Source organism: Spermophilus citellus (genome assembly GCF_964194105.1).
Source record: "Spermophilus citellus genome assembly, chromosome: 6".
Lineage (NCBI taxonomy): Eukaryota > Metazoa > Chordata > Mammalia > Rodentia > Sciuridae > Spermophilus > Spermophilus citellus.
In genome coordinates this window covers 99,294,143-99,306,394 of record NC_138187.1, presented here as the reverse complement: position 1 = coordinate 99,306,394, position 12,252 = coordinate 99,294,143, and the positions used below count along the sequence as shown (strand labels likewise).

General features: G+C 50.6%; 1 long non-coding RNA gene across 1 annotated transcript in view; it reads right to left on the bottom strand.

The window, feature by feature from the left end:
* Positions 1–329: 329 nt before the first annotated feature.
* LOC308650708 overlaps positions 330–12,252 on the bottom strand; it is a 34,151-nt gene continuing 22,228 nt past the window's right edge. Inside the window, exons 3-5 of the long non-coding RNA XR_014022394.1 lie at positions 5,911–5,992; positions 5,547–5,634; positions 330–3,159 (exon numbers count right to left, since the gene is read on the bottom strand). This is a non-coding gene — a long non-coding RNA (uncharacterized lncRNA). The remainder of the gene's footprint in view (positions 3,160–5,546; positions 5,635–5,910; positions 5,993–12,252) is intronic.

Sequence of the window (12,252 nt, the reverse complement as noted above, 5' to 3'; positions counted from 1 at the left end):
GCCATACATCGTATATTTGCTTGTGGCTCCTAGCATCCCTCCTTTTCTATTTCATGGAATACTTTGAGGAGTATTGGTGTTAATTCTTCTTTGAAAGTCTTGTAGAACTCGGCTGAGAATCCATCTGGTCCTGAGCTTTTCTTGGTTGGTAGGCTTTTGATGGTGTTTTCTATTTCATTACTTGAAATTGATATATTTAAATCATGTATGACCTCCTCATTCAGTTTGGGTAGGGTAGCGGCACTAGGGGAGAATAGATTACCTTAGACTAGGTAGAGGGAAGTGATGGGAGGGGATGTGGGGACAGAAAAGATAGTAGAATGAAACAGACATTATTACTGTATGTATAGATGTGACTGCATGACCAATATGATTCTGCAACCTGTACACTCAGAAAAATGAGAGATTATATCCCATCTAGGTATGATATTTCAAAGTGAAAAAAAAATAAAAATAGAGAATGACCTGAATGAAATTGGGCTAGAGAAAAATCACACTGGAATCCAAATGAGGATGAGTCGGAGGGGAAGCTGGATGGAAGGCTGTGGCGGTAGCCCTGTCAGGAAAGAAGTCAGGTCTCCAAAGGCACACCTGTCATGGGAGTGGAAAGGACCTTTTCTTTAGAGTTAGTAGTGGTTAACCCTTTAGCTATTGGTGACCCTGTCTTTGGAAGGGTCTGGTCTCAGGCACCCTGTGGCCCTAAGACTCTCAGTCTCTGCTGAGGTGGGATATGGCTGCCTCTAGGGAATCCTTCCTTCAGAGGCATCTCTGCCTGCTCTGTCCCCGCTTCTTGGTGGCCAAAGGACAGGCTCCGGCGCGCTCTGCACACACGCCAACTCTCTGGGCTGTTTTCAGCAGCATCTTTGAAGGACAGATTCTCCCAGCAGAAACTCCCACTGGGCAACCCCAGAAGCCTCTGGGTGGCTCCGTCCCTTCAGCTATTTTTAGTGTGTCTTTCAGATTTAGATGGAGGCAGCATTCTGTAAAGACTCATTTTTTTCTGCTTCCCTCAGGCAGAAAATGTTAATCCTAACCCTTTATGCTAAAAGACACAGAGTTTGAGAATTTAGTTCACTTTCTTCTCTCGTGGTTACCGTGCCATCACACCTTAAAGTATGCTGACAGCTCCAGGTCCTACAGTCCCAACTCGAGTGGCAGTCAGATTGCAGATAAGGCTCTGAGGTCAAGCTGCCAGGAGGACACGAAAAAACCCAACAGTAACCGAGGGATGGAACCCCAGCCCCCACCCACACTCAGTGCAGCACACAGCTTGCAGCCAGGGTTCCGCTAGAAAGGTTCACTTCCTGTAGGAGCATTCTTTAGGAATGTGAAATATCTAACTAAAAAGAAAATTCCACCTTAGCATCTTGTTCATTTGGTACCATGAGGAACCCAAAAGAGGGGCTGGGGATGCAGTTCAGTGGTAGAGTGCTTGCCCGATATGCATAAGGCCCTGGATTCAGAGAAGAAACAAAAACAGAATCTAGGAGAAATTGAGTCCCTGACAATAACAGCCTTTATGTTTTACTCAAATTTTTTTGTAGTTGTACTCACTGCAAGAAGTCAAAGGCTAACCAATATCTGCAAGAACTGGCTGCCCCTTGGAGTACTGAAGAAGCATCTGGAAGTGGAGGATGTGGAGGAGCCCATGCTTGGCTGGGAATTTGGCATTTATTTTGAAAATTGTTAATCCTGCAGAAAAGTTGCATGAACAGCCCACCGTTCAAGGACACCTCAGGGCCTCCCCTGGGGTCCCTAGTAGTCAATATTAATCGGCTTCCTTTCTCTTCCCTCTACTGTGGTGTGATGTGGGTTTGTGCATTTCAAGGTAAATTGCAGACATCCTGGCACTGAGTGCTTTGGGATGTTTTCCCCTAGAGCAGAAACATTATTCTTCATAATCCCAGTGCATTTTCAAACACAAGAAACCTAACACACTTTTACCCTGTGTCCCGCTATACAGATGTATAATGAGGGAACTATGTAAGCTATCACCATCAATTTGAAACAGGATTTAAAGAAGAGGTCATTATTGGTGAGGATTTGGAAAGGAAAAACACATTCAGGAGAAGCTGCCCTCTTGCCTGTAGGCAAGGGTTATCTGGGCTACTGACCACTTCCTTCAAGTTCCAGAGGTGTAAAACAGCTCAGGGCTCAAAGGTGAAGAGCCCCTAAAGGATCAAGTTACCTAGCCCCAAGGGTGCACTCTGCACCGTCCACAGGCCTTTCTAAAGGGCCAGTTCATAAATAGTCCAGGCTTTGCAAGCCAAGTGGCTTTTGGACACTAATCTCTGCCATTGAACATAAAAGCGATCATCCACAGCATGTGCAGGGGTAAGTGCGGCTATGTCCACGAAACCCACTCACAGTGGCAAGCTGCACCCCCTGCTGCAGTCTGCCCACCCTGCTCTCATTTCCCCACGAAGCACAGACTTTCAACATGTTGTGGGGCTGGGGATGTAGCTCAGTTGGTAGAGTGCTTGCCTTACATGCACAAGGCCTGGGGTTCAACCCCCAGCACCACAAAAGAAATAAAAAACATTACAAATAAGATGTTTACTTTGGATGGACTGTGTCTCCCTAAGATTCACCCGCTGAAGTCCTAACCTCCAGGACCTCGGAGTCTTTGAAGAGGTGACTACAGTAAAAAACGAGGTAGTTTGGGTGAGCTCTAGTTCCATAGGACTGGTCCTTATAAGGAGAGGTATCCGAACAGACACAGGAAAAACAGGTGAAGACCAGCAGGAGGGAGGCCTTGGGAGACACCAATTCTGCCCACACTTGGACCTCAAATGCCAGCCTCCAGCCCTGCAAGGAAGATGATTTGTTATTCAAGCCACCCAGCCTGTGGTCCTTTGCTCTGGCAGCCCTCGCAGATGGACACCCGTGTCTCCCAGTTTTGACAAGATTGCTGTGCCATCGCGGGCTCTGTAAGTAGGACAGGCCAGCTCTTCCTTAAAGTCCTTTTGTCAAATGCAGTATTTTGAGGTGCACTTTGAGGTGGAGGTGGGTAGGGGCCAAGGTCGAGTAAGTTCAGGTGTGATAACAAGCCCTAATTCCTTCTTAGACACCCACTGTGTCCGCAGTGTCCACAGCTCTCTAGATGTTCCATGATCAGATCTGCTCTTGGTGTGGCCCCAAATTTCCCATGTTGAATGCCTGTGTGAAGATGAAACTCTGGTTAATAAAGCTGTAGGCTTGGAACATGCTTTGAAAGCACCAGTATGAACAACCAAGAGGCTGGATATTCTGAGGTGGGAACATGCCTGTGTCCCCCGCAGCCTTGGGAAGTGTGGGATCCAGAAGCCTGAGAAGGGAACACCTGTGTCCAGGCAGGGCCACCAGGGAGACTCCTGGCCAGGTGTTTTGGACTTGACAGGGAAGGCAGCAAGGTGGAGCAGGCTGCATTACTATCACACAGAGCCTGGTCCTGAGGGATCCCCGTCCCCACTTGGAGGAGAACCTGATGTAATGTGCACCCAGATGAGAAGTGGATTCAGGACATCTGACTCTGGGTGTCTTCCTTTGGGCCTTTGATCTCTTCCAATGGAACTTAAATGGACTCCTGTGAATTCTCCATCCATGGGGCAAAAGCCCAGATGGTGTTGGCAAAGGCAGCCCTGAGCCACCAGATGGCGCTCGGAACCCACAGTGCAGGAGCACAGCCAGGGCCTCAGGAATTGTGTCACTGTGTCTCCCTCACTACGCCCTGCAGGCTCCTCTTTGGAGAAGCGTGTGAAATTCCACACTGCACAGCTGTGTCCTTCTGCAGGGCCTCCTGGGGACACGTCAGCAGCACTTCCCCCTGTCCTTGCACATGTGCCCTCACTGGGCACGGAGCTTCCATTTTGAAACCACAATCGGACCAAGCAAAATCATTCGAGAAGAAAACATCTGAGGACTGTTTGTGAGGACAGCCCCAGTTCTGCAAGCACTCTGCTTCTCTGGCATTTGGATCAGTAACACAGTGGGATGTCAGATTTTTACGTAATCCCAGCCTCAGCCCCAGGGAGTTAATGAGTTGCTCATGCCACTGGGGCATGAAGGGAAGCTTCGCCTCTCAGTGGATTTTTGCTTGCCCAGAGTGCTGGAATGCGTCCTGAGGCTGGAGGCCAAGGACTCAGGCCACCCGTGTGGTGAAATAATCCCCCAGAAATGCAGGGCCAGGAGTGGGATGAGAGAAGCACCGTTCCAGGCACTCGCCCTCCGGATGGTTGCTTCACAGTCTGCATGACTCCCAGGGCTGCAAATCTCAGACCTGGGGTTTGTTACAGGACAAACCAAGTCATTGGGACTCTCTGGTCAGGCTCTGGGCTGAGGAAGTGAGCCTCGCTTTTATTTTCAGTTCCAACAGTAGTGACTAGTTAATACACTAGTATCTGAATGGAAAGTGCATTCAGTGGTGGGGTGACGCCTTCATCGGGGCCTCAGACACTGCACATTCCCTCCCTTCTCTTTTTGAAGTAGAACCCTAGAAGTGAAGACAGAAGCTATATTTAGATTTATTAAGGCCTGCCTTTTTAACCCAGCAGAGATTGCATGAATAAAGAAAAGCAGAATCTGCTGTTTACCACTCTGTGTCAGGCACTCTGTTCTGCACTTTATTTAAGTAGCTTCTCATTTCATGACAACAACTTGGCCATTGGCACTGGCCCAGGTTTTCAGAGAAGGGACCTAGGCTCAGAGGGGTCAAGCAGCTTGCCCAGGGTGGCACAGCTAGTAAATGTGAGCTAGTTGTTGGAGCCAGGTCTGTCTGACTTCAAAGCCTGGCTTTGTTTTCTGTCATCAAAGCATTTCATTGATTCTGGGATCCTCGTGGAGTCAGAAGAGATCTGGGAGGGCATTAGCTGATGCAGGGAACACTATTTCCCAGCATTCTCTGTAAGTTGAAAGCCAGGTGAGTGTGAGTACCTGGAACAGAGACCCAGAGTGAAAGGAAGGAGAAGTCTTTAGAGCTGAGCCTAACATGAGTGATGGAGATTCCCTTCTGTCGTTTCTACAAATGAAAACTGTGTATGCTCCCAGGAAAGGCCTCAGGAGGACTGAGGAAGGAGCCCAAACCCTGTCCTCTTAACTTGGCTCTAAGGACAGTAGCTGAGGGACAATGACCAAGAAGATGACCAGGACTGCCACTGTCTCAACATGCATCCCCTACTTCACCCAAGATGAGGCACAGTGTAAAGACTCCCTAGGGGTAAGTGGCATAAGGGTACTGACTGCTTGGTCTACACTTCTGGGTACCGACTACTTGGTCCACACAACAGATGTGAGGGTAGGTGAGGCCTGGGGCCACACAGAAAGCAGGTGGCCAACCAGAGCAGCACTGAGGGCCAGTGAGTGTCTCTGCTGTGCTGGATGCTGCATGTCCCTGCTCCGTGGCACATCTCTTGTCACAATAGGCTCTGTGAGAACTTGGTAAGGAAACCCAAAGCCAGGTTTCAGTTTTCATTGCATACCGGAAACTTGGCCTCGGATCACTAAAAAGTTCACCAAAGTCTTTAACCTTTCAAGCAAACAACCTAGCCTCCTGCCCTCGGCAGCCTCACCAACAGAAGGGGTACAACTGCATCATCTGCGTTCCAAGAGGAATCGCTCAGGAAACCTGGAGCCGCCACAAATCTGTCAGCCGATGATCTGGGGGGGAGAAAAGGAGGTGATGATTTAGGAGGTGTGCGTGTTCCTTTGCAATGAAGTTATGGAAGTTGCTAGAGAGATTTATATTGGTAATTAAGTGATAATGACTGCGTAAAGCTGCTCGAGTTGGAATTCCTGTAAAATACTGAAGGGCTGAGACGTTTTGAGAAATGTCCTACTGTTTAGCGTTTTCGGAAGCACTGTGGATTTCTGTAGTACCTGCATCCTCTGATCAGTAACTCTTCAAAGCTTGCCAGGCAGGCAGGCTGTGCTCACCTGTTCTTGTGTCCCTGGTCCCTGAAGATGGTTCATTTATATGCAGATCATATGTCAGATCACACGTACACACACACTGTCCCTGGGTAGAGGAGAAAGAACAGGAAAACGTCCTACACACGGCACAGCCAGGTAGGATGTGTCGTTTTAAACCATCCAGATGCTCCATACCCCCAGTTTGAAATGAAGCAGCTTAATGAGTGGACGTGTGAAGAGACCAGGTACCAGGTTCGGCAGGTTTGTGCTCCTCCTGCCCTCTGCCAATGGGGAGGAGCAGCAGCAAGGAAGCCGGAGGCCAGACCCTGAGTCAGACAACTCATGGGGCCCAGGGCACTCGGCTGCCAAGGACTGTGTTAGGGAGAGCCACTCTTCTGCAGTGGACGCTGCCCACACCGCCTGAGGCGGGCCATGGGGGAGTCTAGATAGACCCTCTACCCTGGGCCCACGAGTGTGGGGAATGAGCTGAGGCAGGGATTCTCTATTTTGAGCGTTCCAGGTGTGGCTTGCCTATGGGAAGGACCCACAAGCTGGCTTCCGTCATAGCTGCTGCCTCTCGGGTTCCAAAATATCCTCAGCTCAAGAAGAGTGAGTGGAGGACATGGACGTTTGTGTGACTCTAGGGACTGGATTTTAAATTCTGTTATACCTGGACCCAGCGAAAGAGGGTGACTTCTACCTCTGCATTTCGCATCTGTGGACTGTGTCTGCGGCCAGCACCAGGAAACACCCTACAGAGCACTTAGGGAGGCAGCGGGGGGGGGGGGGGGGGGGGGGGGCTGCGGAGAAGAAGAAAGGGAGGTGCCTTCCAGAGGCACTGTCTAGAGTTCAGAAGGCGCAGGAGGGGACTCCAAAGGCAGGAAGAGATTCCCTGCTGGTCTGGAAGCCCCCATGACCAGGTCACTAGGGTGAAGCAGGGGACCTGGAAGCCCCAGCATTGGTACTGGCAGCCTGGATGGGTGAGACAGGGGTGGAGGTATTCATCCACTCCCAAGGATACTTTGTAGTCCTGAAAAGACGAAGGAAAAGAGGTTGAATTAATAAGTGTCCAATCAAAAGTCTAAGATAGCCAGGCGTGGTGGCGCGTGCCTGCAATCCTAGCAGCTTGGGAGGCTGAGGCAGGAGGATTGCAAGTTCAAAGCCAGCCTCAGCAACTTATCAAGGCCCTGAGAATCTCTTTTAGAGATTCTGTCTCTAAAAATAAAATATAAAAAAGGGCTGGGAATGTGGCTCAGTGGTCAAACACCTCTGGATTCAATCATGATTCAATCTTACCAAAAAGATGCCTAAGGCGATTCATGGTTCATGTTAGGGTATCAGCCATGACAGGCTCAGCACCCCCTGGGTGAAGGCTGGCTGTGGTGAAGGCTGGCAATGGGTGCACGTCAACACGTCATTAGGACATTGGGTCATGTCACCCTGTAGATAGAGTGCTTCCCAAGGTAAGCGCATCTGCACCTGGGAAGGAGTAATGTGGCCCTGGGCCTTGGAAGAGGACAGCTGGGAACATGAACAAGACCATTAGTGTCAGGACTGTAAAGGGAGAGGGATTGGGAACAGAAAGCTGCTCCATTTTAAATGGCTAATTGCCAAAGATCAGTGTTTAGCCTGGAACATTCAAACATGTACGCAGTCTTTCTGGGGCCCCTAGCTGATGTCCCCTGCAGATATCAAGATCTCCCAGCCCAGGTGGTCTGACAGTGCACTTTCCCATGACAGTCCCTGGGGCCCGTGCCGTTTCCTAGTTGTCCTGTTGTATTCTTGAGACCAAAGTGGCCATGGAGATCTTGAGGGTGATGGACATTAAACCAAGGTCTTTAATGAGAGCAAGAAGCATACTTTGAATGTGACTTCCTGCTAGGAGTTTCCAGGATGGACTGAGTTGTCTTCTTAGGATTAATGCAAGTAGTTATAAGACCCTATCCATTTTCCTTGCCTTGCTTAGTTAATTCTGGTTCTTCCCAAAAGTTGTTTATTTTTTAAAATTTATTACTGATGTCCAAGAGTAAGATTCAGGTCAAAAATCCTGGTTCTCATAAGTCTGTGAATCAATGTTAGCTTTTAACATTATCCAAAGACATAGAAGATATGAGGAAAAACATCAACCAGGAAGTTGAAAGCAAATAAACACAATGCTGAGCACCCACTCAAAACCTCCCAGGAGAGCAACGCCACTATGCTGCTCAGCACCAGGGTGCACAGCAGCTGTGCCCTGGAATGGTGTTGGCTGCTCTTCCTTGCCCTTCCTCCCACTGACTTTTGCCTTTTTTATGCTCTGTTTTAGCAAGTGCGTTAAAGATTTAAATATGCACCTTTTGCTCACCCCTCTCCAGGTTGCATTATTTTCTGACAGTGCTCCCACACCTGCAAGATATCCTCTTCTCCCACATGCTAACATTAAGGAGGTTCGAGAGAGAACATGTGCACTCCCAGGGAGCACTGAGCACTTGCTCCCCGTGGAGTGGCCAGCTCCCTAGCAGACCTCTCTGCCTCTGCTCTCCCCAGATGGCTCTCCTTCTGTAGCCCTCACTGCAGTCCCCGTGGACGTGATCTTATTTGGAACGAGGGTTTCTGCAGATACAAGCAAGAGAAGGTGAGATCATGCTGGAGAAGGGACGGCCCCCTCCAAAGAGGACTGTGTCCTTAGAGACAGAGGGAGAAGGCTGTGGGCGACAGGGAGACACTGGAACAGACTCTGCAGCTATAGCGCAGAGCACCCAGAACTGCTGGCATCACCTGAAGCTGGGAGAGGCAGGAAAGTTTGCATCCGTTGATTTCAGAGGGAGGTGGCCCTGGAGGCCCTGACCTCAGCATCCAGCCTACAGATCTGTGCAACCACCACTTTCTCTTCAAAGCAACCATTTGGGAGTATGTCGTTTCCCGTATCCCCAGAGAATGAACACAGGGTACAGTGGGGTTGAAGCCAAAGAACCCAGGCCTTGAATTCAGACCTGGATCTGAATCACAGTTGGATTGCCTAGTCAATGATCTGTGGCTACTTCCTCCCTGAGCCTCATCCCTTTCCTGAAACGTAAGTAGCCATGAGAGGGGAGTCAGGAGACTTACCTTGCAATGAACTTTTGCAAGAATGCAGGGAATTAAGGTTCGTGTATCAATGAGTCATATTTTACAAGAAGGAAGAAAAACTCAAGGTGACTCAGTAGAAATGGGACCTCAGTGTCAGACCTGTGAAATTTCTTGCAGAACCCAAGTGGGAAAGCGGCATGGCCCAGGGCCCAGCACAGCCAGTGCCCTCCTACTAATGGCTGATACGCCCCCTCCAGCGGGTGGCCAGGACCAGTGTCTAACCAGCACGTCCTCCCTCCCTTCTTCTGTGGCCCACGCTTCCAAACATTGCCTCTGAGGCTTCAGAGGCTAGAAGGAACGAATCTGAACCTTCCTCAACCTCCAAATCCTAAAGCCCAATGGACAGGATTTGAAGGCCTGTGTTGTGCCGGGGACCAGGGTTGTACATTTCCAAACATGTCAAGAAAGGGATGTGCCTTGAAAGTCACAGGATGCAATTTGCAAATTTCCTTGGAGAAGGGTGACAAAGGACAGTAGTGCTATCTTCCACATCCCATCCTGTTGGGGACATTCCTTCTCTCAGTCGCACTCCCCTCACCTCTCTGACTGCCCTTCCTTCTGTCCTCCAGCCAGCTCCCCCGAGATCCAGCCCTTACCAGGATCTCTGTCTACACCGAATCCTCCTTTTGTAAACTCCTGTTACCCCTTTCACGGTTTTCTGTGGTTCGGTCCTTGCCTTCTGGTTGGTCATTGGCCTCCATCCTCTGATACCTGAGGACAAGCAGCAGGCTTTGTGGTGCTGGCTGATCCCTGTGCCATTTAGCATGTGGGCCTGGGGGTTAGCACAGCCTGGCTCTGTCACCACCTGCTCAGCTCTAGGGATGTTTCTGTCCCCTGCAGCGGGAGAGGCTCCACAGTGTGTATGACCAGAGCCCTCAGTCAGCAGGCCAAAGTTACACAGTGGCATTGCTGCTTGAGGTCTGAGGGCTGTCTCTCCCAAACGCCTCCTGGGTAACTGATTCAGAGTACTCCCCATTTCAGTTCCAGGCTTCTGGAGCGTCTGCCTCCCTCAGCGCCAGGTCCTGAGAAGGGCTGCTCCTGCTGGCCTTGGGCAGGAGCTTTCCACCCTGTCCTGGCTTAGCCACACTCAAGAGCCTGGCAGGCTGGGGTGCTGCCCTGGGCCGACATGGGCCTTGGGTGGAACCAGGAGGTGTGGGAGGAGAGGGGCACCACTAGCAGTAGGTTAGAACCTCTATCTGGAGAAGACGAAGTCGCCTGGGAAAGAAGTGTCTCAAGCGAAAGGGGAAAGACCAGGACAAAGCAAAGCAAGTGACTGCAACAGAAGCCAAGTGATGCACACGATATCAGGTATGCCCAAACTAAAATGCCTTCCTTCTAGATCCTTCTGCCAACAAAATCCTGAATACGTTCATTGCAGCTGAGCTTTCCTTCTTTCCTCCTTTTTCTTCTTCCCTCCTTTCTTTCCTTTTCTCCCTCGCACTTGTTTGCCATTTCCTAAGCAAGAACATAAACCGCTTCCCTGTGCCCATCTTCTTGAGGGTGCAGAAAAGGAGGCTCGCACCTTCTTCAGAGGCCCCTCACTGACCTGTCCCAACTCCGAGGTCCATGAGCCCATGAAGTGCTTTGGTGAAGGAGAATGAAGACAGGTCCTGAAAACAGACTTATCTGCTTCCATCTCCCAGCGCTCATATTAACTAGCTGTGTGACCTTGGGCAGGCTACTCAATCTCCCTGAACCTTGGCTCCTGGTCTAAAATCCTGGGCCAAAGCCAACTGCCAAGTTGTTGCCACGAGGATTAAATAGTAAGCCACTTAAAACGCACAGAGCATGGATGGCATAGGAGAAGCTGGAGATCTGCTGCTGCGAAACCTGAAGAGGGGAGGCTGTGTTGTGGGCCTCGGCTGCATGGGAGCAGGTGGTGAGCGGGGAGCTTGGATTCAGCCTGTTGCTTACTGCAGCCCTGGACCAGCCCTGGTCTCAGAGCCCAGCCCTGTCCTGTCCCCCACCCTTCTGGTTGAGTCCACCCATCCTGCTGACCTCTGAGACTCCGTATTCTAACACACAGTGATTCTCTTGGACCTCTCTGCGTCCAGCGAGACTGGCTGTATCCCCCCTTATTTCAACCTTCTAACTACTATCCCTTTTTATTCACTTATTTATTTATTCCACAGAATTGGGACTCTCCATCTGTCCATGATTCTGCTGGCTCCCAGCACCCACTGCACCTTGCCCTGGCTGCTTCCTCCTCCAACATGAAGCCTGCCTGTGCCATGGGCCACTTTAACCCCCAGCCTGGAGCAAATTCTGGCATCCAGGCCACAATTGCTGATTAAACAAACCTGTAGAAAAATACTTTTTCTTTTTCCAGTTTCCACCTCTCCCAGGTTCCAACCCCCTTCCCTCTGAGGCTGTGCACATCACTCTGCTCTGTGCAGCTGGGCGACTGTGCTGAGCCTTTCCCGCTCCGGGGCAGCCATTGCAGAGCCTCTGCACAGTTCTGATCTTCAGGTGTCCCCAGGACCCACAGATGCTAATGGGCTCACTGCAATAACACTCAGCCCTCGAGTCCTGTGACATAAAATCAGTTCAAGTATGCCCAGGGCCCCTGGAGATGTGAGTCCCTTGTTAGCACCCTGCTGTACGTGAGAGCTCAGGTGCTGGCTCTGGCTAAGGCCACACTTGGCCTTAGTCTGAAATACACATTTCAAACCAGCCTCCCATATCTAGCCATCTGACCCCACACAGCCTTGCCCTGGTTGCTCTCTCCTCAGTGTGCAAATGTACAATATTCCCTGAGACCCTGCCCCAGGGCCTGAGTGCACCACCAGCAGGGTGGCAGCTCCCCTTCCCTCCTAGAGGCAAAACCAAAGGCCTGTCAGATATGCTTAGGACAATCCTAAATGCAAGAAACCAGCCAGGCAGACTGTGTTACAGCTCTGCTGACTTTGAGGGTCCAACACACTGAGAGTTGAGGAGCTCTGGAGCCCAGAACAGGAGACCCCAGGTCTCAGGCTATAGGAGCAACCTGGGCCCCATGTGTCTGTCATGGCCCACCAGCACCTGCAAAGCCCACCCTCAAATCTGCATGCCCTGAGGGGAGAGGAGAGGAGACCCTCCATAGGCTTCCAAGCACCGCCCCCAACAAGGATTAGAGACTTAGAAACTCACTGAAATACTCACGTCACTAAATATTCATAGAATGCACCTAGATAGGGAGGACAGGAGGGAAGACGGGAGGGGGTGCCACGGACCACAAGCAAAGCTCCCGCCCTTCTTTCCACTGCACAAAACGCATTG